A 26609-nucleotide genomic window follows, 5' to 3' on the forward strand; every position below is an offset into this window, starting at 1 on the left:
GCTGTATGTAGGGGGGTTTTATTTGTTTTTTATCTTATATTTTGGAAATATACATCCAGTGTTCCCCCCCCCTTTAATTTTTTTTTTTGTGGCTCCCAAGTGAGTGGGACCCTAAGCTATAGCTTGGATTAGTAAAACCAGCACTGGGTGGACTGGTTGCTCACTGGGGCAAGATGGTTTGAGCATATTACAACAGTCCTGGCCCAACTTCACTGGCTGCCAATTAGTATTTGGGCCTAATTCAAAGTGCTGATTTTGACCGATAAAGCCTTAAATGGCTAAGGACTGCAATACCTCAAGGATCGCCTCTCTCCATATAAACCAACCTGAACCCTGAGATCATCATCGGTGGCCCTTCTTCGTGTGCCTCCTCCACAAGAAGCCTGGAGGGTGGCAACATGAGAACAGGCATTTCTGAAGTGGCTTCCTGTTTGTGGAATTCTCTCCCTAAGGAAGCTTGATTGGCACTTTCATTATATACCTTTAGGTGCCATGTGAAAACGTTCCTCCCTAGCCTGACCTTTGATTAACATCTTATAACATCTCATACCCCTTTTAAATGTGTTTGTGGGTGGGGGTGGAGTGGGTTATTGGTTTGTGGGATTTTTTAATTCTTCTTTTTATTATGCATTCTGTGTTTCTATATTCTAGTTTTAGGCTGTGAACCACCCTGAGATCCATGGATGAAGAGTGGTATATAAATTTAAGAAGCAAATAATAAACAAATACAGTGGTACCTCAGGTTAAGAACTTAATTCATTCTGGAGGTCCGTTCTTAACCTGAAACTGTTCTTAACCTGAAGCACCACTTTAGCTAATGGGGCTTGCTGCTGCTCCCGTGCGATTTCTGTTCTCATCCTGAAGCAAAGTTCTTAACCTGAAGTACTATTTCTGGGTTAGTGGACTCTGTAACCTGAAGCATCTGTAACCTGAAGCGTCTGTAACCCGAGGTACCACTGTACAAATGCCTCAGGTTACAAACGCTTCAGGTTACAAACTCCGCTAACTTGGAAGAGTTACCTCGAGTTGAGAACTTTGCTCCAGGATAAGAACAGAAATCGTGTTCAGAACGGTTTCAGGTTAAGAATGCACCTCTGGAACAAATTAAGTTCATAACTAGAGGTACTCCTGTAGTCTGTTAGAGGTCCTGAGAGTTGTTAGGAGACCCCCCTCACAGAGCTATAAGTTTCAGAGCAGTTTAACAATAAATCCCTCTTTGTTGGTAACTCTGGGAATGAAAACTCTCTGAGTGGTCTTTTTAGCACCTTTAACAAACACCATTTCCAAAGATTCTTGGGGAGGGGTGTGTGGATATGACTGTTAAAATGGTATAATACTACTTTAAATGTGAAGGGTGGATGTGGCCTAAGACAGGCTATTGACTCATAAGCTGACTTGTAAATATGTTGAAGTTGGTTGTAATGGGTTGGGTTTATTCTACGGTAATTGTGTTTCACCTTGCATTTTACCAAAGCTGAGCTCAAATTTTCGAGAAGACTTTTTACCCTAGGAAAAAATGCCTGAGATTTTTGTTTTTCTCACCTACCAGGAAAAAGAAGCCCACCTGGCGGATTTCCCCCCCCCCCATCTTCACCATTTTTGGTGGTGCCAACATTTAACTCCACAATGTTCCAGAATGGCGCCGGGGCTGAGGCATTGTGGAGGATGTGAAATGGTGGTCAGGCTACTGATACAGCTGCTACTATACCTGAAAGTGTTAGGATATTTCCGTTCCACCTTAAAAGGGAGCAGGATGTTTGTGTCACAGCCTGCGTATTTCCTGTTCACAGGATGTTTCTATTGTATCTATGCTTTCATTTCTCTCTCTGTGCCTGAAACACCGAAGCAGGCAGTCATGTTTTCTTTGTTCTGAACAATGCTGAATAAAGTTGTAAATAATGCTCTCCTGCGTGCATCTTTCGCTGTGCGAATTCTGCTGATAGAGCGTGCACCAGCTCTGGAATGTGGCAAGCTATTTCTGGAGCTCGTGTCGCTAATTGAATGATACTGTGTGTCTACGGGAGATTGATGGATTGTCTGGAATTGACGTGGGGCCTTGATGGCCTTTGTCTCCCTGGCAGTATCCCAACAGAAAGATCATCTTACCCCTTATATACCCAATTCATCATGACACTCTTCAGGTGAGGGCTTCCAGCAAATACCATCTTGTCAGGAGGGCCATTCCACAAAATGTAGGAATGTAAGAATTGGGCCATTAGTGTTCCGGAGTTAGAAAGACACCAACCCTGTTGTCTTTTTTGTACCTAATGAAGACCTTTCTCTGCCAACAAGCCTTTCAAGGTGAGATCTTTTCCAGCCTGCATCTATTTTGGAAATGTTTTAAAGATGATAGATTAGATAGATAGATAGATAGATAGATATAGACTGATAGATATTCAAAGCATTACTGCCTTTGACTGTGGAGCTAGACAAAGCTGACATGGCTAGCAGCCATTGCTAGCCTTACCCTTTCATATTTCTCCCACCCAGTCATGGGTATAATATTGTTGGTCCCTGAAGTAACATCAGGAGATATGGTAAAGAAGTTTTAATCTGTGAATTGTGGTTTTCAGAGGTGGGTAAAATATCAAAAACTTTTGTTCAATGGTTTTGAAGTGACTGGAGAATAAGTTTGTTTTGTTTTTCCTGGGAAAAGCCAGTAACCCAGAAGCCCATGTTGAAATTTGACTGGGGACCTTGGATGATCTGTGTCAGATCATTTCATAACTATGAGTGTGTTGAAGGAACTAGCTTCACATCTCATTTGGAAGTCAGAGTTCCAGCAGTGCCATGTTAACTGAGACTTGCTGAGGCCATCAGTTCAAGACTGACTCAGAGAATAAAATGTAGCTTTTGGATTTTTCTTATCAAAGCCTCAACTTATCCTTAGACAAACCTTTGTGCACAGTAACTATCCTCTTTTTTTCTTCTTCAACAGACCTCTCAGATTTGGTCTGTATGTCACACAGAAGTGGGGAAAGAAGGAAATGTGTGTTCCGCACTTTTCTTTTGCATTTTCTATTTGAAGCATTCACAGTCTGGTCCAAATCCAGTTTAAATATGAAGAACTGTAAGATGGGAGAGCGCTGGCTTTGAAGTGGCCCATCAGCAGCCCACAGACTGCTGACTTAGGAGGCACAGAAGTGACCTGTTCAGTTTTCTCCAGTATGGTGAGATGCCTTGTATTTCTATTCAAGTTATGCAATCATTCTTAAATGTGCATCTCTACAGATAAATGAGCACATGTACCAATTATGCAAACTCAAGTGCCATTTGATGCCTCCTCCCCTTGAACTGAAACTCCCAAATCAGTTTTTCTATTAGCATCAGATTAAGTTCCATTGTGCTCAATCAGGTTTACTTCTGAGAAGATATGTGTAGAATTACGTTGTTAACCATCAAATGCCTAGGTAAACAGATGTCCCTCTTTTGAAACCTAAAGGTTAATTCTTAAAAAGCAAATTTAGGGTTAAGTTAGTAGATTTTTATTTTATGTTTTTGGAAGGAGACAACCATGGAAATGTCCCCCACCCTGGTAGCCAGTCATCTGAATGCCACCGACAAGGTTACACAGAAAACTACCTCTCAAAGAAGCAAGACCTCTCAACTAGCTTCACAGCTATTGAATGAAAAATAGTTGAGGATGAAGTGCTTTTTAATGATGGTCCTTGCCATTAAGGAGTACAATCAACTATTTGTTTGGTGACCATGGCAGCTACAGTGGTACCTTGGTACTTGAACTGCTTGGCTCCCAAACAAATCGGCTCCTGAACGCTGATTTGTTCTGGTTTGTGAAAGTTTTTCAGAAGCCAAATGTCCGATGTGGCTTCCATGGCTTCCATTTGAGCACAGGAAGCTCCTGCAGCCATTCGGAAGCTGCGCCTTGATTTTTGAGCAGTTTTGGGAGTCAAACAGATTAAGTTCGAGAATCAAGGTACCACTGTATTATGTGCTTAGCACCATGACATGCTTATCAAGATAGGAGTAACTCATTGTTATTTTTTAACCAAAAAACACTGTGAGGATGAATATATGCTGTGTCAAGAATTCACCCAGAATTACAGGCTATCAGCCAAACATTTTTATTTTTTTAAAATCATTTTTATTAAGTTTTCTATTTTAACAATCCATTCAAATCACACTGAACGTTCCAAATTATACAAATACATATCAAATAGTCCAAATATTCTTCCTAAATTATAATTTTTTTGTTGGGACTTCCCATGCTTCAAGTCTTCAAAAATTAAAGGGCAATTGTCTGAAGCAGAGAGCTTGTTCCTCTGCTCCTGGAGCTTCCCACCTCAGATATAGCTGCTCTCCAACTAATGACACGCGGTCGAGCAGGTGGGTTCATCCCCACTGCCCCTGCTGATGTTTTCAGTGTATCAGAGAGTGCAGGAAGTGAGCTTTACAGTACTGCAATTAAAGTATTGCAATAACATATTGCAAAAGTATCGTCCACCTTAACTTGCAAACTATCACTTCCTTTTTCGTTGCATATGCGTTAAAAAAAACAAGACAGCTGAGAATGATTACAGGAAGTCGTATATAACTTCAGTAAGCACCAACAATACACGAGCATTTCCTCTTTTTTTGCATGAACACTTTCTTTCTTTCTTTCTTTTCATAACCTGGGACATTTCTCCCCCCCGTCCCCGTCCATTATATCCAGTTTTTACCCTGGTCTTATTCTTGTTCTGGAGCTTTGTTTTGTGTTACACCTTCAGAGTTCATTAATTGCCTCACCCCCCCCCCCTTGACACTACAACTCTGTGCTTTTAGTTTCCGCTGAAATCCTTATTATGGAATGTGCTGAAATGAAATCTGAGTTGGATGGAGCATGACTGGCACCTACTGGTAACAGACTCTGAATTCATGCTTAGAATAACAATCCCTTTTGATCATAGATGGCAGCTCTTTGAGGGCAATCCTATAGCTTCCTGGTGTGCTTCGGCCCATGTTGTGAGCTTATTGGTTTGCCCAATATTAAGATAAACCAAAACTGTACCAGTAGGAAGAGGAAGGGATGATTTTTTGAGAGCACAATGGTCTATCTAACTGCAAATGATATCCGTTCTGATTTTTCCATTGTCCCCCTCTGCAATAACTATTTGCTTGGCTTAGCTCTTACACTTTGCCCTATACATGGTGGGCTGTACATTCATTTTAATGAATAGAAAATGAAACAAATGCACCTAGGTTAATATTTGCTCTATATTAAAACAAAAGGGGGGAAATGAAAGCAAATGTGAAAAAAAGAATAATAATTTTTATTTCTTCACATTTATTTTTCAATCCTGGCATGGCTTAGCAGTGGGAGAATTGCCTAGGATTCCATTAAAATCAGTGGGGAAATGAAAGCAAAGATGAAAGGAGGATGAATGCCATTAAAATGAAGGTGAAATGAAACAAATGTGGCTTTTAAAATAAGAACAAAATGAACATTTGTTTCACTGTTGCATCCCTATTTGGTAGTTTTACTTAGATTTCTCATTGAAGTTGGCTAATGAGTCCAGAGCATGTGCAGTTGGAAAGAAGAGTTTAGAGATATTTCATAATGATACAGCTGGATTTTAAGTTTCAGATTTTTGTGTGTGTTATGGGTAGGGGTGTACAACATATTTGTCAAAATCCTGAACAGAATTGGACCAATTTGTACAGATTAGTGCCAAATCCACATTAGGTCAAGGAAGTTAAAACCAAAGAAGAAGAAGAAGAAGAAGAAGAAGAAGAAGAAGAAGAAGAAGAAGAAGAAGAAGAAGAAGAAGACAGCCTTTTTCCAAAGTATAAGAAGAATGTCAAGTTGGAGAGAGGGAGGGAGGGAGCTGGAGTTTGCTCACTGAAAGCTCTTGCTTCCTATGCCAACCTAGAATCTCTCCCAATACTCTCCAATCACAGAGCTTGGAGGAATGAATTCTGAAGTCTTAAAATGCAAGAAGCTCATGCTGCCTTCACTCTTTTGTAAGGTCTAGTCCTTTTAGAAAAGATTAGATGTCGTTTGTTCTGCTTGTGTCTTGTTTCCTTTACAACAGGGGTTGGCAACCTAAGGCCCATGGATCACAAGCCGCCCACGAAGATCATTTAACCAGCCCATGAGTCACCCCCGAACCGAGCTGCCCACTCTGTGAGTCCCTGTGCGCTGCACTAAACTGGCACAGCATGGGGATTTGCTTTCACAGCACTGGAAATCGCATCTACGCAGACACAGACACCAGAAACTGCATCCGCACAGATGCCGGAAATCGCAGTCCTGCTCACGCAGGGATCTTTGCTGGAGTAAACTGGCCCAGGCAAGGTAAACCTTGCCGGCCCCTGCTTTACAACATTCTACCCAGCATTAGATCTATTTGTTCTCCACCCTTTCCCAACCAGTCCCAGTCCCATCCTTATACTTTTTCTTTAAAAAGGTTGTTTTCTGAGTCTAGTCTTAGTTACTTAGGCAGTATCGCTTTCCTTACTCCTCCCCCAGTTTGGGATCTTGCTTTTTAGGCTAAGTTTGCATTTTATTTACAGCTGTTTTCTGTGTCTTTCTTCATTAGAACCTTGTCTTGTGTGTATCGGTAAGGCTTTTGAGCACATTGTACACAGCCCAATGCACAAGCAGCCCACATACAGCACAATATTACATAAAGGTAAAGGGACCCCTGACTGTTAGGTCCAGTCATGGACGACTCTGGGGTTGCGGCGCTCATCTCGCTTTACTGGCCGAGGGAGCCTGTGTACAGCTTCTGGGTCATGTGGCCAGCATGACTAAACTGCTTCTGATGAACCAGACCAGTGCACGAAAATGCAGTTTACCTTCCCGCCAGAGTGGTACCTATTTAACTGCTTGCACTGTGTACTTTTGAACTGCTAGGTTGGCAGGAGCAGGGACCGAATAACAGGAGCTCACCCTATCGCGGGGATTCAAACCGCCGACCTTCCAATCAGGAAGCCCTAGGCTCTGTGGTTTAACCCACAGCACCAACCGCGTTCCCATAATATTACAAACCTCAGTACAATGCAGTCTTCTTTTTTTATAAAAAGGGGGGGTGTCAAAGTGGATATCATAAACCCACTGGAGCTACTTGTCTGAAATTTGGAAAGAAAAATCTCCTCTGTCAAACCTACTGGAACTTAATTCCATGTACCTATGTTATGACTCTTGAGAGTCCCATGAAATGCAAGAAGATCAAACCTCTCCATTCTTAAGGAAATCAGCCCTGAGTGCTCACTGGAAGGACAGATACTGAAGCTGAGGCTCCAATACTTTGGCCACCTCATGAGAAGAGAAGACTCCCTTGAAAAGACCCTGATGTTGGCACAAGATTGAGGGCACAAGGAGAAGGGGATGACAGAGGACGAGATGGTTGGACAGTGTTCTCGAAGCTACCAACATGAGTTTGACCAAACTGCGGGAGACAGTGGAAAACAGGAGTGCCTGGAGTGCTCTGGTCCATGGGTTCATGAAGAGTCGGACACGACTAAACGACTAAACAACAACAACAGCAACGTGGTATAGCCATTTTTGTTCCTCAATGCTATTGAGCCAAGTAGCACATACTGATACCAAGAAGGTACTGATAATGATTTAGAAAGCCCTAAATATGGGAAGGTAGGTAGCTGCTTTATACTGCATCAGATCATTGGTCCATCTAGCTTACTATTGTCTATTTTGTTAGCAGCTCCCAGGGTTTCAGGCAAGGGTGATTTCTTGGCCCTACCTAGAGATGCTAAGGCAGGCATAGACAAACTCGGCCCTCTAGATGTTTTGGGACTACAACTCCCATCATCCCTAGCTAACAGGACCTGTGGTCAGGGATGATAGCAGTTGTAGTCCCAAAACATCTAGAGGGCTGAGTTTGCCTATGCCTGTGCTAAGGTTTGAACCTATTACTTTGCTTGCAAAGCAGATGCTCTGCCACTGAAATATGACCCCTAAACTTGTGACTACATTATTTGAGAGAACATCTTTATGCATATAACCTGTATGCCCACTTCAATGTAAGACTTGCAGGTCCTTCTGGTCCACTAGGAGCAGAATCTTCTCTTTGGTGGCACCCACCATGTGGAATGATCTCTTCTTGGACATCCTGGAGGTACCAACTTCTCTGGTGTTTTGCCAGTTGCTGAAAACCTATATATTTGCCCAGGAATTCTGAGGTTCCTGATATTTTTATCAGTACCTTGGTGCTATAACTGTATGTTTTATTGCACTGCTCAATTTTTTCATAAACTGTCTTGACATTATATTAAATCAAAAACTATGTGTGTCTTATATTACGATGATGGAAGAAGGCTTGAATTTGTAGGACTGTGCTGGCACTTACTAACTGGTGCCTAGATCCTTCAACTTGGACTTAAGGTGTTTTGCCCAGTTGAACTTTGCACTTGCCTGTTAAGAATCCTGGATGACCCGATTTCTGTTCTAAAAACAAAGAGTAAAGCTTCCAGCTGTCATGATTGTGGGCAAAAGCTTTGAAACATGACCTCATTATTTACCTGCCCTAGGCAATGCTTCTCAAAAGCAGCTGCCACAACTGCATGTCACCACTGAAGGTACTCCAGACAGTGGGAAGAAAGTATCCTTAGGATGCATCTCTGCTCTAACCTGGTGCATGAAGGCAAGAAAGCATCTGAAGGGCAAGAGATGACAGCCTCATTGTACAGGCTGCTAGCAAATGAAGCAATTGTCTGAATTGTTGAGTTCAAGATTGTCCTGTGCTTACTTTTGGTATACATCATGAAGATAAAAGCAAGGAAGGACAGATGAGAAGGTGGAAGAGGGTAAAAACCAGGCATGGTATACTGCACCTTTAATTTGCTCATACTATGTGAATGTCAGAGGGACGCAGGTGGCGCTGTGGGTTAAAGCCTCAGTGCCTAGGACTTGCCGATTGAAAGGTCAGCGGTTCGAATCCCTGCTGCGGGGTGCGCTCCCGCTGCTCGGTCCCAGCGCCTGCCAACCTAGCAGTTCAAAAGCACCTCCGGGTGCAAGTAGATAAATAGGGACCGCTTACCAGCGGGAAGGTAAACGGCGTTTCCGTGTGCGGCTCTGGCTCGCCAGAGCAGCGATGTCACGCTGGCCACGTGACCCGGAAGTGTCTCCGGACAGCGCTGGCCCCTGGCCTCTTAAGTGAGATGGGCGCACAACCCCAGAGTCTGTCAAGACTGGCCCGTACGGGCAGGGGTACCTTTACCTTTACCTTTTATGTGAATGTTTACTTTCTTTTTAGGATGGTCTTCTGAGTGAATACAACGTATGATCCAAAATGCTGCCATTAGGAGCTGAGCAAGTTTGATTAAGGCTTGTTTAATTAGGCATCCAGGTGAACAATGACAGGTGGTCTCTAACTACAAATCTTCAGGAGCTGTGAAAAGCGTTTTCACGTTATATTAAGCACAGATCTTTAGAAGACCATGTCTCCTTCTGGGCCCAAGGAGCTATATGTTTTCTTTGCCTTGTTTCATTTCTCCCCAATGTAATTTGGTTTCTACCCTTTTTTGCCCTGTATAACTTCCCCTTCCTGCCATTTTCACATGCTTGCTCTGCAAAATATGACCTGCTTCAGTCTCAGGGATCCCACACAGCAGCCTGGCTACTGTCACCATATGAGCAGCTCTCGTTGCATTTTCCATGGAAGGGACACAAGTGGCCCACATGGTTAGTATTCCTCAGGTTGCCATGCTATATGCAATCAGTTCCCATTCTGAGGGGCAAAGGGTCCTTTGTCTATCCCACAAAGCCGTTTCACATGCAGCTTCCACAATCAGTTCCTTGTTGTTCTTGAGCCTGTTCATGCTATGCTTCCCTGAAACCCCAAGCAACTTCCAGTTCCCTAGTTTGTCAGTCCATTTCTTTCCACAGTCACCTGCCCGGACTGCCTTCTGGAAATCGACCTCATTCTGCCTCATGCTTACAATGATTTTACCATGTCCTCGGATATATAGTGCCACAGCCCAGCAATGCAAAGACATTACTGAACCTCTGCTTGTGTTTTGAAGTGAGGGAGTTGAATATGTCTTCAGCCCATTTATTTTCTAAATAGCTCCATGGTCATTCATAAGAGTAAAGGTACCCCTGCCCGTACAGGCCAGTCTTGACAGACTCTAGGGTTGTGCGCCCATCTCACTTAAGAGGCCGGGGCCAGAGCTGTCCGAAGACACTTCCGGGTCACATGGCCAGCGTGACAAAGCTGCATCTGGCGAGCCAGCGCAGCACTCGGAAACACTGTTTACCTTCCCGCCAGTAAGCGGTCCCTATTTATCTACTTGCACCCGGGGGTGCTAGGTTGGCAGGCGCTGGGACTGAGCAGCAGGAGCGCACCCCGCCGCAGGGATTCGAACCACCGACCTTTCGATCAGCAAGTCCTAGGCGCTGAAGCTTTAACCCACAGCGCCACCTGCGTCCCATGGTCATTCATAGCTCTTATCAAAATAATTTAATGGAGGAGAGGAACTAGTTATACGAATTGGCATGCACATTTATGTAGTCAGGTTAACCCTAAAAAAGCCAACAGAGAGAACAGAGTAACATGGTAACAAATCATTGTGTACATAGATGTTGAATCATATATCATATCATATATATCAAATGTCATATATTAGGTTAGCCAATGTGGTGCTCGACAGGTGTTGCTGGATTCCTACTCCCAACAGCTCCATCCACCATGGTCAATGGTCAAGGGTGATGGGACCTGTAGTTCAACAGCATCTGAAAGGCATCACTTTGGCCACCCCAAGAGACATTATGGGCATAATGATGCAGAGGGTCTTTGGCTGATAAGCTAGGATGGGAGGGGGATTTCATTGCAAATTATTACCGTATTTTTCGCCCGATAGGACACACTTTTGCTCCTCCAAAAATGAAGGGGAAATGTGTGTGCGTCCTATGGGGAGAATGCAGGCTTTCGCTGAAGCCTGGAGAGTGAGAGGCGTCAGTGCGCACCGACCCTTCTCGCTCTCCAGGCTTCAGGAAGCTATCCGCAAGCCTTGGGAGCCCGGCGGGAGTGCCCAAGCCTTGCAGGCAGCAGCCTGCAGCCCGAAGCATGGGGTGCGCTGTGGAGCACGCCCCGTGCTTCGGGCAGATGTCCGCAAGCCTTGCGCGCCCGGCGGGAGGTCCAGCCGGGCTTACAAGACTTGCGGGCGGCAGCCTGTTCTGGGGGCTGGGGTCGGGGGAAGCTCGGGCTTCCCCCGCCCCAGCCCCGCACCTGGGGGGGGAATAATTTTTTCCCTTTATTCCCCCCCCCCCAATCTAGGTGCGTCCTATGGGATGGTGTGTCCTATAGGGCGAAAAATACGGTATATCTGTTGGTATAGGTAAGAAACTGAGAACTTGTGACCCTTTAATATGATGTTGGGCTACAAATCCCATCATCTCTGACCATTCACCGTGTTAGCTGGAGTTGATGTGTGTTGGAATCCAACAATGTCTGGTTCTCCATCACTAGTGTAGGCCACCAGCTGTTTATAGTGGATGAGTAGGAGTTTCATCCACTATATGTGCCAAGTTCTATCAGCTTTACTGGGAAAATGAAGACGTTTCAGGATCTGAAAGAAGAGAACTCAGGCTGAATATTGAAATACATAGCTGAAAAAAACACCTCACCTTGGAGATTGTTACATATGTTCTTACTAATTTGGAAATGAATTTTATTCGTAACCTTAACCGAATGCAGTTAATGAGGTCACTGACAAGCAATCAGATTTCTCTGGGTGTGAATTTCATGCCCAGCATGCTCAGCATTCCAATTGTGATGTAACATAATTAAGGATTTGATTTAAATTATTTGTGCTACTTTTGCAACTTTTCTTGTCTGCCAAATGAAAGTTGAGCAAACACAACCTTTTTATTTTGCTATCCATTGCTCAGTAACCCAGGAAGTGAGCACTAGAGCGAACAATAACTTTCCACTGAAATTCTGTAGATTTTTTTAAAAAATTAATATAAGTTATAAATGTCACTGTGAAAGCAAAAGGAAACTTTTCTTATTTCTAGGTCACTCTGGGCCTGGCCTCTTGCATTCTGCAGCCATAGGAAAATGTGAGCCCTGCACTGATTTATTCTCATGAAAAGTTGCTTTTTGTTTTCTTTCAATCTAACAAAAGCAGATTTCTAACATTTCTGGCAAAGATTGATCTGTGCCAGTTAATCCACCCCTATTCCTTGCTGTTACAGAGCCCTAGGTTGTTTGCATTAAAAAGAGGAAAGTTTGGCCTCATCTGCACTGTACATAAAAAGCAGTATCGTTCAGTTTTAAACAGTTATGGGTTCCCCAAAGACTCATGGGAGTCTTTCTTAAAGGGGCTGAGAGTTGTTAGGAGACCCCCCTATTCCCCACATAAAGCTGCAATTATCTAGGGTAGTTTAACAATTAATCCCATCCTGAGGAGCTGTGAGACTCATAGCTCTGTGAAGGAAGTAAGGATCTCCTAACAATTCTCAAGACTCCTTAGCAAACTACAATTCCCTGGATTCTTCAGGAACAGTCATGACTGTTTAAAGTGATACAATACTGCTTTGAATTCATACTGCAGATGGGGCCTATAAACAGCTGCCAGTCACAATGGCTGTCTTCTACCTCCAAGTCAGAGGCATTAGCCTCTGAACACCAGTTGTCAGCAGTTTAGTGTGTCTTTTTTAAAAACAAATCCAGTTGTCCAATACCCTTTTTTGAGATATGGCAACCAGAACTGTACGCAGTATGGTAAGTGTAATTGTTCAAAATATTTGCTTAAATGCAGTTTTATTTTTGATCCTTTTTCTGAAGATCCCCAATATTAAATTTTCTGCTATACAGTGGCTTGATATCTTCATTGAGCTAGTCAACACAGCCCCAAGTTCCCGGTTAGTCACCACCCATTGAGACACCATCAAAGTAACTATGAAGTTAGGACTTCTTCACACTGAACTACAATTGACCACTTTGTTGCCCAGTCACCCAGTTTGGAGAGATCTCTTTGAAACTCATCAAAATCCCTTCTTGCTATTATCACCTTGAATATAATTCACACGTGTCCATTGTGAGAACTGTCCATTTATTCCTGCTCTGTAGTAGGTTAACTTGGCCCATGAGAAACTGAAAACCTCCCACTAACAATCAAAATCCCTGCTGGAAGCTAGGATGAAACTTATCCAGTTATCTGAGCTCTCCTAAGTATATTCCATATGCGTGCTCACACATTAAAAAGTACATCTCGAGAAAGTGCTGTACATTATCAGAAAGTGGGGGAAGATAAAGTTCTGTTTCCAGAGATGATGAGCTGTAGGGTGCAATTCTTGCAGGTCATCATCATCTGTACTTTCCCCAAATGTATTATTTTACCTTCCCGGTTCTTTACAAGCCACAACATCTATTCCAAGGTGCTGTACAAGAGATGATTCTGCAGGATCACTATCATAGCAAGCAAAAGAAGAAGGAGGAGGAGGAGGAGGAGGAGGAGGAGGAGGAGGAGGAGGAGGAGTTTGGATTTGATATCCCGCCTTTCACTCCCTTTAAGGAGTCTCAAAGCGGCTAACATTCTCCTTTCCCTTCCTCCCCCACAACAAACACTCTGTGGGGTGAGTGGGGCTGAGAGACTTCAAAGAAGTGTGACTGGCCCAAGGTCACCCAGCAGCTGCATGTGGAGGAGCGGAGACGCGAACCTGGTTCCCCAGATTACGAGTCCACCGCTCTTAACCACTACACCACCCTGGCTCTCAATATTTGGCCTTCTGTCCTTTCTGACCTTTGACACCTTCACCCCTATCCTGAACAAGCATTATTCCACATCTTTATTTTATGAATGCAGGCAGGCAACATAATGGAAAAATAATTATGTCTGGAAGTATTTGCAAGCTACTTTAAGGTGAAACAATGGTGAAATAAAAGCTTTCCCTGCTACCTCTAAACAGCTGCAAGGACCTTATCCCCTAATTGCCTGCATCAAAATGAAACAATGTTGTCTTTATCATGTCTGGCAACAGCCAAGAGGCAGGCAAGTCACTGGGATCTTTTTTTTTTTTTGGTTGTGTTCTTCATAACCAATTAACATCTGCTTTCCCTTAATAACAAAGGTTTTACCTTCATTACAGTAAGGATTCTTTGTTAAAGGAGAAATGTGTTTAGAAACTACAGCAACAACACTGGCAATTAGAATGAGGGCCCCTGCTGTTCGGGAAAATGTGCAGATCTAGTTATTTCTAGTTATTTCGGAAGGCAGAAAAGTGATGCTTACAGCTACTGTTGCAAAGAAGAAAGAGAATATATTCTACAGCTGTGTAGGACTGGGGTGAATGGCAGCGACATTGCACCCAGGTAAATACTGCAAATGCAAATGCAGTGATGGAGCATCGTGGCAGGAAAACAGCTGTAAATGAGAAAGGATGCTAACTTGAGTGATAATGATTTTGTTTTGCTGCCCACCTTTCCCGAGCAGTTCAGGTTAGGAATGCTTGAGGAGTTAGCTTTGTTGTGAATGTCCAAGGCATTAGGTCCAACAGACCTAATCCACACCTCCAGGACTAATGAGCAAATCAGAATGTAATTAGGAACTTAAGGAATATCCTGCTGAATCAGGCCAGAGGCCCATCTAGACCAGTACTCTGCGCTCAGAGTGACCAACCAAATGCCCACTGGAAGCCTGCAAGCACAACCTGAGTGCAGCAGCTCCTTCCCTGCAGTTCCCAGCACCTGGTATTCAGAGACATACCTTGTTGCCCTTTGTCCCAGAGCCTCCTAGAGCACAATATACATTACGAGACTTACTTTGGTCAGAATCAAGTATACACTTGAATAACACTAAATACGTTACATATGGCAAATGAACCAACATAGCCACTAAAGGTAAAGGTAAAGGGACCCCTGACCATTAGGTCCAGTCATGACTGACTCTGGGGTTGCGGCACTCATCTAGCTTTATTGGCCAAGGCAGCCGGCGTTCAGCTTCCGGGTCATGTGGCCAGCATGACTAAGCTGCTTCTGGTGAACCAGAGCAGCACACGGAAACACCGTTTACCTTCCCGCCAGAGTGGTACCTATTTATCTACTTGCACTTTGATGTGCTTTTGAACTGCTAGGTTGGCAGGAGCAGGGACCGAACAACAGGAGATCACCCCGTTGCGGGGATTCAAACCGCCGACCTTCTGATCAGCAAGTCCTAGGCTCTGTGGTTTAACCCGCAGCGCCACCCGTGTCCCTACCATAGCCACCAGAGGGCCATTAAAATTTGTGTCCTGAGCTTTTTAGGCTCATCTACCCATGTAGTTGTTTTTGTCCATTGAGTTTTCTTGGCAGGGATACTGGAGTGGCTTGCCGGTTCCTGCTCCAGGTGGATCACGTTTAGTCAAAACTGTAGCAAGGCTGTATATTGTCTCCCTGCTTATTTAACTTATATGCAGAATTCATCATGTGAAAGGCTGGACTGGATGAATCCCAAACCGGAATTAAGATTGCCAGGAGAAATATCAACAACCTCAGATATGCAGATGACACAACCTTGATGGCAGAAAGTGAGGAGGAATTAAAGAACCTCTTAATGAGGGTGAAAGAGGAGAGTGTAAAAGATGGTCTGAAGCTCAACATCAAAAAAACGAAGATCATGGCCACAGAAGGGGAAGAAATGGAGGCAGTGAGAGATTTTACTTTCTTGGGCTCCATGATCACTGCAGATGGTGACAGTAGTCACAAAATTAAAAGACGCCGGCTTCTTGGGAGAAAAGCGATGGCAAACCTAGATAGCATCTTAAAAAGCAGAGACATCACCTTGCCAACAAAGGTCTGTATATTTAAAGCTATGGTTTTCCCAGTAGTGATGTATGGAAGTGAGAGCTGGATCATAAAGAAGGCTGATCGCCAAAGATTTGATGCTTTTGAATTATGGTGCTGGAGGAGACTCTTGAGAGACCCATGGACTGCAAGAAGATCAAACCTCTCCATTCTGAAGGAAATCAGCCCTGAGTGCTCACTGGAAGGACAGATCCTGAAGCTGAGGCTCCAATACTTTGGCCACCTCATGAGAAGAGAAGACTCCCTGGAAAGACCCTGATGTTGGGAAAGATTGAGGGCACAAGGACAACAGAGGATAAGATGGTTGGACAGTATTCTTGAAGCCACTAACATGAGTTTGACCAAACTGCAGGAGGCAGTGGAAGACAGGAGTGCCTGGCATGCTCTGGTCCATGGGGTCACGAAGAGCTGGACATAACTAAACAACTAAACAACAACTACCCATGTAGTATCTGAAACTGAAGGGGTGCATTGGTTGCCAGATGTGAAATCTTTTTCAGCTCTACTACCCCACTATAGGGCCCTGTGTCCATTTTGCAGGGTCTGGCCTGGGCTGGCCATTGGCTATGTCAACCCTGTCACAACTTTACCCCAGGCCAGGGAGGGCATTGAGTAGGACCCATGGATTATGAGGGGATCCACATGACGGGGCTTGGAATCGTGCTGAAAAATCTGTGCCTGTCAGACCAGAGCTGGCAGCCATACTCCCAAGACCCATATACCCAGTCCACACCACATGGGACCTCCTGCTTGGCAAGTTATACAGTTATCCCATCAGATAGGCTGTGGGTAGGGGGGTGACATTGGCTGACAGTTGGGCTGCCCAATCAGCATATCCTTGCCCTATGCCACACCAAACCAAATGCACTTCTATCAATACAATTGTGGTCATGTTTAACCTACACTCTTATTTCTAGCTTTTTCCTACCCACCCCATCATGAATTTACCTGGTGTGCAAGCATTTCTTCACCGGCTTTGGTAAGTTGATGCTTAGACCAGGGATGAGGAATATGTGGCCTTCTAGGTTTTTTTTTTTTTTTGTCTTAGACCATGACTTTCTCAGGCAACAGCACTCTTGCTGCATTGCATTGTAGTAATGCAAGACCAGCCCAAAAATGCACCCAGGAATTCTAAATCCTGCTCCAAAGTTCCAGTGGCAATTCTGAAAATTTTTGTTTTTTGAAAGTCTGCCTCTTTGAACTCTGGATGAAAAAGCTTTCCTTGTGATCACATTTACATAAAGAAGTAACATGTGTTATCACTAAGAGCTGCATCCATGAGATATGTCACAGCTGAGATGGGTCATATGAAAGTTCCACAGAAAGCAGTGGGACTGAAGTTAGTTATTACTAACTTCTTCCACAGGGCTCAGTACACTGAAGTCCTATAAATTCTTTCAGCCTATACCATGAGTCCCAAAAGTTTACAGGTCTTTCTCCCAGCTAAGTGGGCACAGGATTGCTGCCATGCATAGAAATAAGACCCATTCGCTCTCCGTTATGACTAATTTTTTTGCCCAAACTGTCTCTATCTTTTAGAGGGTTTTTTTTTAGCCCCTGGAACAGATTATCTAGCTGGGTTTTAAATGTTTTAACATAATATTATACTGCTCTGCTGGATTTTATATGAGTAAGTGAATGGATTTCAGTGTTTTAATTTTTTGATGGTATATTATAGTGTTTGAACTCTGTGTGAACCTCTCAGAGGACTATGTTGATTGGGCAGTCAACAAAACTCCAGTAATTTTATCCATTCCCATGATGATGACAACAGCTGTGATCTTGAGCAAAATATACACATTCGAGCATTTTCAAGCATTTGTACAGTTTTAAGATGACCAGCTATGGTATTGTGTGATACACAACCTGTTTCTGTTCATGTGCACTCAGAAAAAAAGTCCCACTAGTCTGAATAGACGTTATTCTCACATGTAAGATTGAAGTTTCAGGCTGCAATCCTAACATCTGGCCAGTAGTAGTGGGGCTTGATGGAGCAGTGCAACTGACATTTTCGCCAGCCCAAGGTGGAAGGGTGAGCCCAAGAAAAAGATGTCCCTTTCATGAGCCAGTTCTCAGGATGGTGCAGCAAATAGGACAGTGGTGTGCAGTGAAATTTTTCATAGGGAATAAGTAAGGGCCAGAGGTGTCAGCTTCTGAGGTCAATGTAGTTTTTTTTTGGGGGGGTGGGGATGCTACAACGTCCTGATGTTGTGTGAGTGAACATCATGCCTCCCTCGCTACTGTCCCTGACAGGATGTTGGAGCCCTCCTACTGTCAGGAACTGGGGAGAAGGAGAAATGGTGGAGACCACCTCCACAGCCTGACCCTTCCAGAGAAGAAGACAATTCAGAATTACAGCAGGGTTTTGAGGGAGGTCACAGCTCAGAGGAAGATGAGGGGGGAAGTTGGGAAATAATGGGAGAAGAGGAGGAGGCAGAGGCAGAGCAGCTGGCTGACACGTTAACACTAGAAAGCATTCCAGACTCACCATCTCCCAGAACCTGGCAGGCCTTGAAAGTAGGAGAGCAAAGAGCTCAGAGTCAGATGGCCCTAAGTGGCAACCGTAGGGGTGGTGGTGCTGTTGACGAATGAGGAAGTGGGAGAGAAGAGGGGTGGAGATTTATTCGGGACAATGCCATTATTCCAAGAGGCTGCATTCCCAAGCCTCTCTCCGTGAATATTGAATAAAAGCAGATGGTAAGGACTTTTCATTGTCTTCTCCATTCCTGGTAACCTGCTGTGGGGGTTGGTTTCTCTGCTGCCTGACACCTACCAAGCAAGCTTTGGGAAGGTAGTGGGAGGATCCCTCCCGAAGAAGAAGAAGAAGAGTTTGGATTTGATATCCCGCTTTATCACTTCCCTAAGGAGTCTCAAAGCGGCTAACATTCTCCTTTCCCTTCCTCCCCCACAACAAACACTCTGTGAGGAGAGTGGGGCTGAGAGACTTCAAAGAAGTGTGACTGGCCCAAGGTCACCCAGCAGCTGCATGTGGAGGAGCGGAGACGCGAACCCGGTTCCCCAGATTACGAGACTACCGCTCTTAACCACTACACCACACTGGCTCTCAAGCCACTAAGCCAGGCAGAAGCTTCCCAGGCTTTGGGAAGGAGGCAATAGGCTTTAATACTTTAATACTCTAATTTACCAGGAACATTTTGGAGACTAGCCTAGTTCCCCTAGTCCACTGACTGCACACCACTGAAAGAGACCTGGATCAAGTTCAATACCATCATAGGATGTGAGGAGGGCTGCTCCAGTGGATCCTAAGCCACCCCACCTGTGCCTCTTCCACACTCCAATGCCCAAATGCTCTATTTCCACTGGCTCCCACCACCATTTGGGTAAGTGCATTAGAATTCCTTGCCAGAGAGGCTTCTCCACGTATGGTAGAGATCCCCCATGCATGGAGGCAACCTCCACCCAAAGCTGACATTGGGGAGTGTACCATTGCAGCTCAAACTTCACTGACAGAACATGCATTGTACCTCTGTCACAATGCTCAGTGGCGTAGTGTGGGGGTGCAGGGGGGGCCTGCCACACCGGGCGCAACATCTGGGGGGGGCGCTCGCACTCGCAGCTCTCTGCCCCTACCTGGCTCACTCACTCTCTCTCACTGCAGTGCTGGCTGTGCGAATCCGATATGAGCCACCGGGTCGCCGCCCACTGTGGAGGGGGTGGGTGCCAGGCGTGCGGTGCGGAGAGAGAGCGAGGGACTATCTGGGGGAGGGACAGTGCAGCGGCCGCCCAGCACAGTGCTGAGCGTGGGAGAGAACCACACCAGACCAGACCAGCCAGCAGCAAGAAGAAGCTGGCAGGTTAGGGGTTAGGGGGCGCAAATTACTTGCCTTGCCCCGGGTTAGGGGGTGCAAATTACTTGCCTTGCCCCAGGTTAGGGGGCGCAAATTACTTGCCTTGCCCTGGGTGCTGACAACCCACGCTACGCCGCTGACAATGCTTTTCAGTGGAGTTACTCTATATAGCCAGAGGAAATAGCCACGATGGGAGATGAAACTGCCTATATATTCAGAACAAATGTTTCTGTGTTGGTATGAACCAGTTGTCTGCAGCTTCCAAGCAAGTATGGAAGAAAATTCCATTTGGCCTGCACATCAAAGTGAACTGAACTAATTCATACCTCCTGAATTAATACATTCACGAAACTTTATTGCCTTTCATGTTTGCACTTGTAATTTTGTGATACAATTATTGACTCAGAATATGTACCACAGTGCATGAAAAATTGTGTTTTATGATGAAATGCCTGTGAACTGTGTACACTGAGATGAAACACAAATTTAGATATTATTCTGTGACAAAATGCACACTGAAGGTACTTAAATATGAATTTTTGCACAGTTTTTTTCCAAAGCATAGGTTAATCACTTTAATAAAAATCTCAGAACAGACTCATTAATAATCACATATGAAATTAACATGGACCAGAAGGACATTGATCGCTCTATCAGGTGGCAACTCTCATGACTCACTTGACATTTGCGATCAAAACACACACAGCCTTCAATTTATAAAAGTCAACCACTGCGAGACAGCTGAAACAGTGAAAATGAAAAGGCAACTTGCCAGAATTCAAACTGGTCTATGGATTTTTGGCCTATATCTCCAATAGGGAGCAGTTAAAATGGCACCAGAAACTGAATCTGCTCTGTTAGTTTCATGCAGGACTTTGCTCAGTGTTGGCAAGTACCAGGGAAAAAAACAAGTTTTAGCACTGATTTTCTGTAGTGTCAGGTCTAAAGCCTGTTCCATTACAAAACTCTACCAAGCTTACTGTTCACTTTCACATTAAAAACTTTTTTATAACCTTATTGATTCTCAGGTTTCTCCCAAACATCAATAACTGTATCTTGGATTATTTCTTCCCTGGTGTTTTAGCTTCTCCTGCTCAACTTTTAATGAATATCTGCCTAGGTTTGTAATCTCTTTTCAATCATTTTACATTCTCCTGTCGTTCATGCCTCTCAGTTTACCCAACATACATATTATCTTAGTGGGGCAGAATAATGACGTTAGAATTATTCCACCTTGTTTAGGCAGAAGTGCTAAGGAGAGGATGTCATGTAATGTTACCAACTTTTCAAACAACTGTGCCTGCAATAGAACTTTGATATGTAGAAATCGCCTTTTGATTTCTGCACATCAGGTTACTAGTAATGGCATAATATCAGGATATGGTGGGTTTTTCTCTAATCAGTTGGCAACCCTACAATGGTGAGGTGATGGTAAGGAAGAAACTCACAAGTCGATACTCCTCAACCACAGTTTAAAGATAGACCCATCTGAATTTATTATTTGTTTATTTTGTTATTTATTAGACTTGTTAGTCACAGAGATGTATGTCTCCAAGTGACTTACAACCTACTTTAAAACAAAAATGAATTATATTAACACACGTATACAAAAACAAATACAGTTCAAATTATACAAAACAGTCCCACTCACCCAACAGCCACAGGAAGTTTTGGCAGCACACTGACAGCAAAAACATCATCATATTTGTCCACAAAAAAAATCAGTGGGAAATGTAAGTTTTTACTTGGGCCTAGAAAGGCACCAGGCAGACCTCACTGGGGAGAGCAATATCCCAGATGGGGAGCAACAAGTGAAAATATATGTCATCATATTCTGAGCCTCACAAAAAGAAGGAACCTGAGGAAAGGTCTCAGGTGAACATTTGAGCATCCAGATAGGTTCATATCCAGTTAAGATTTAAAATATTTCTATACTGTATTTCAATTATATATTTTCAAGGTGAATCGTGAAATAACAATAAAATCAAAGAAAGCAATGACAAAAAAAGAATAAACTGCATATAGCAGCATTAAAAATCTTATTACCAGAAATAATATAAAACGCATAGGCAATTTTTTTAAAAAAATGATACACCAGTCATCTAAAGAATAAGAATTTGGGGAACATAACTTTGGTGCGCACCCCTGCCCCATCTGCACTTTGAGCATTTGTGTGTTTAGGCAGCTACAGCCAGAAACCATCATTTCAAGCTGACAAATCTGAGAACACTATGAGAAAATAATGGTTTTGTCTTACAAAGCAGTTCTGAAATTTAGATATCTTCAAGCCTCTCTACTGTCACATGCCGAAACATTTCCCTTTGATTTTCAAAATATTTTGTCACTTCTGAGGTGTCATATGACAACGGCTGATTCTTCAGAATATATGCCATTTTACATTATGTTTTGATTTGGGTTCTTTTCAGATGTTGGGTTTTATTTTATTTTTCTCCACTAGGCTATAAAACCATTTTACTGTTTAGAACCCTTAGTTACCAACGGATGAGCGTCTTGCCCCTGAAAAGCATTGGAGGTCAACTCTACATTATACATAGTGTACGCAACATCAGAGGTTGGCCTCTGTGTTACTCTTGGTATGGGGATGCCAATCTCTATGATTAATTTTATGTTCTCTAACCATGCTATATTGCAGAACTCACCAAGTAAAATTTTTTGTTGTCAAGACCTCGTCAGAAGATGGATAATCGTGGGGCAAGGTCACAGCACCTAATCAGTATGCCTCTCATATAGGGAATCCAATTAGTGCAATTTAGGCTACTTTGATGACTTAAATTTCTAAGATCATTATTCATTATTCATTTATTGCTCTTGCTTGATAGTTGATTCTTGGTACTCTTTTTCCTAACAGGACAAAAAAAAATCATAGAAATTAGAATTTTGGACAGATTACAGGGATGCAATCTGAAAGGTAATACTGTGGTCAAATCTCAAGACTGGAAGCTGATGTTGGAACTAAGCTCTAAAGGTGTTTGAGGTATTACCCCAGTTGGGTTGATCCATATTGTATTCTTCAGTTAGGCACTCATCCTTCACCTGACAATCAAAGAACAGTGTGTAAACTGACAGATTGTGACCCAGGAGTGTTGATAATCCCTGTGAGGGAAAGATTGTTATTCAATAATTGCTGCTTCATGGTGTAATGAACAACTAATCTATAACCAGCTGATGTATTTCAGGCCAATGCACTGAATGGGAGAGATGAATTGCACTAAAGAGCCTATATATCAGTACACCTCATTTAGCTTCAAGCTCCATTATTTTAAAACTCAAATCCAGTCTTGTAAAGGGGTAAGATGCTATTGGTTTCTTTCCCACTGGTTGGAGACTACAAAAAGGAAGAGACCGTGAATCTGCAATGAAGATTTAATGAGCTCTACCATGACAAATACCATCAGGACAGAATGTCTTGCTCTCATGGGTCATCAAAGGCCTGATCAAGCCTATTAGAAAAATTGGAAGGACTTTTCTTTTGTGTGATTTTGGGTGATGTGTTAAGTCAATCAAAAAAAAAAAGAAAGGAAAGGAAAGAGTTCACAGTGCAAATCTGAGGAACAAGAAATCAATGTTCACTTTCTGCTGTAGTAATGGATTTCATTATAAGAGGATTGACATCCATCACCCTTAACTATAAATACACCTGTCTAACCTTTGGCTTACTCCAATTTAGTTCCTTCTAGCAATGGAGACTTTATTCACCCACTCTCGGTTGTTGAGCAACGCTTCAGTTTGGCCTCCTGCTTATATAGTACAGGGGAACCCATTTGGGTTTGTAGCACCAAGCTATTAAATGTTGAGTGGAAACATATCACGTTAATTCTCTAAATGCTTGGTCGAGGGGCTATTACAACCGCATGAACTCATTTCAGCAGCTGAGTGCAAATGAAGGCCACAGCAACCGATTTGCCTTCGTCATCACATAGTAAGTGTTCTATTTCCCGATCTTGAAAATGAAGTAATAGGGTATGGAAATGCAGCCTGCAGCTGCCTAAAGTAGAGTAAGTCACTTCAAGTTAATTCAGAAACCTCTGGCAAAAAACATTATGGGAAGCCAGTTTCCGCAATGGTGAGTCTAAATCAAAATTCAAGTCCTGGGGGGAAAAACACCTGGCAATGAGACGTCTTTCACCTTGTTCATTCATTCAGTCAGAAGTAATATTATCTAATGTAATCTGGATGCATGTGGAAGTTGGCTTCGTTTATAGCATAGTAACCCTGCTACTGAGGAACAAAACTTAAATTATCATATTATTAAGAAATCGACTCAGGAAATAGTTCTCTCTTTTTTGATGATGATGGCCAACCAAAAGACACACTGTGAATTGATTAACTATGGCAATTAACGTTAATGCTTATTACTGCAGCTTTTAAATCTGAATATTTGATTGGATTTTAATTGTGCCCCTCTTTAAAAGTGTTTGGCTACAGACAACACGCTTGTAAGGATGTTGTAAAAGATTTAAAGGATGGGCTTAGCTCAGAGAAAATGAAGTACCTCTAGATATGTACAAGCTTTGCTTTCCAGTGAAATAACTCACATACATTAACATTCTTTTGAACTTCCTTTGACATTTCCACAGGTGTTAACCCACTTTAGACAAAACTCAGTGGTTGCTTACATGGGTGACCGTGGGAGGGGGGTCTTCCACATCTTCCTCACCCACCATGAATCATTATTATCAGATTCTCAGCTTTTATTGTTTTAAAAGAGTACCGGTAAGTTTCTAGTATTTGTAGAACCTGAGTCATGTGGCTAAATATGCAGACACTATTCTCCCCATTTGTTGCACGAGAACATAGCCTGCTCCCACCATTCAGTCTTTTTATCCAATGAATGAAGCCATAGCAATGACTGGTACTTAGGAAAGCAATTCTATCCCATTACAAAGAGAGATGTTAGAGTGAAACACCCACTATCTAGGTAATTTGGAAGCCCTTGCCAGATTGTTGGTTTGCTTCTAAGCCTTTTCTGCTATTCTACCTAGTGGGGAAGTGATTGGTACCCAATAGAGAATAATTCAGGTATCTAGAGAGCTCATGGTATTTCTGATCCAGGTTTCATTTCATACCATCCTCACCCCAAAGTGATTTTTCTGACTCTAAAAATCACAATTAAGGCCAATGCAGGTAAAGTCTATATTTCAGGGGCAGACATTTATCTAGACCAGTGTTGTTATACCAATTTTGCAGAGGTGGGAAATGTAGTGTATGACAGCCCTGAACCCAGTGATGTCAACCTGGTGCTTTGGGATTGCATTTTGGGGAGGAGGGGGAGCTTTGAACACTTGGATTATAAAATGGTTATCATCAGCTTCCAGCCACAATGGCTATGTCTTATGCCCACTTTGAGAGGCTGCAATATCAGATGCTGGGACTCACAGGTGAAGAAATTGGTCTTGTGTTCAGGTTCTGTTTGTGGGCATCCCATGGGCACCTTGTTAGCCACTGTGAGAACAGGATTTAGGACTCAATAGATGTTTGGCCTGATCCAACAGGGATCGCCTTATGTTCTTACTGCACGTTTCCCTGCTGTGACTCCAATTTAGCCAATAAAATTTTAGCTAGAAACTGGGAATCTCTTTTCTTATTAGGAGGAAGAGATACACAGCTGTTCTTATGGACAGCAGCCCTGCATTCCCCCTTAATACATAGTTCTAACTTTTGCATCCTATTGAGTCTGGTAGGATCAGGCCCCTTACTTAACAAAATGCCATGAACTGGAGTGTTGAAATTACTAAGAAATTCTATGTCGTTTTGACACAGCCAGGAAATTCAAAGCAGACACTTGGGCTTTTTCTGAGTTTAGACCTTGCAAGAAAGAAAGAAAGACGAAGTCACACAATACAATCAATTATGGTAATAGGCAGCGACAGGCTTAACGGAATAACCTGGCTTTTATCAGTCTGAGTTAAAGTCCTAATGTTATTTAAATGCAGATGTCTATTTCCCCCTTCTTCATACACTTACTTAATTCCCATTCATGGCCAAAAGAACAAGCTGTCAAAGGGGATTGTGTAGTTGTCCTCATCAGACATACTGAAGGCTGAGCGTGAACATACTTTTGTTGAAGAGAGTTCAGAAATAATTAAATTCATTCTACCTTGATGGAGGGTAGTACTCTAGATGAGTCTGAAGATGCTCTTCCCAGTTCAAATGAGTCATATATATATAAAGCAAAATCATGAATGTCAATAGCAAACAATGAACTTCTCCTTTTCTAGTGTTTCATCTTTTGAAAATGAAGGGGAAAATATTAACTGTGAGCGTATGAAAGGCACAATTTGTATAGGACTGATGCAATAATTATATCAAGTACTTTCAGGTGATTTTTAAAATCACAGATCCCATAAACTGGTTGTGCATTCCCAATCCAGAACCGGGGGGGGGGGGGGGGTAGGGGTATATTCTCCGAAATACATGAGTTGTCTTTTATTTCCATCTTCCTCTTGGGCATCTTTTGCACAAAGGGAAGAGTTAGGATGAAAGTAGACATCATGATAAGACAGTCAACTTGTTCCTGAAAATGGCAGCTATGGCTATGGATTTCCTTGTAAAAGGAAAGCAGATGGTAATATGATAATAGTTTTCCATAGAAGGGGTTACATGGAGATTTAACATTAACATGTGGAAGCTCTATTGCATACCATCTTGAAAACATTTATTCCCCTTACGAGTGAAACTGTGGATAAACATTTCATCCTATCCTTCATTAAAATTTAGTAGGAATGCTTGTGGGGCAGGGTGAAATTAAACTGGCGCAAGGGGCTGCATCTGGCTCCTGGGTGGCTACTTGACCCTCACTTTTACAGCACATCCCTTGCTTCCATATCAGCTATTCATTATGCAAAGTGCATTAAAGTCTGCTCAAAGTCCTCGATTCAGCAGCCCCTTCACAGGTTTCATTTTTATAACTGCAGCGAAATTAGTGAATCACAATTATGTACTTTCATATGAATAATTCATCTAAAAAGGGGCCCTGTAAAATGAAAGTAGATGATTATATGATAACAGTTTTCCATAGAAGGGGTAATGCACC

The sequence above is a fragment of the Podarcis melisellensis genome, assembly GCF_964234715.1.
Source record: "Podarcis melisellensis genome assembly, chromosome: 7".
Classification (NCBI taxonomy): domain Eukaryota; kingdom Metazoa; phylum Chordata; class Lepidosauria; order Squamata; family Lacertidae; genus Podarcis; species Podarcis melisellensis.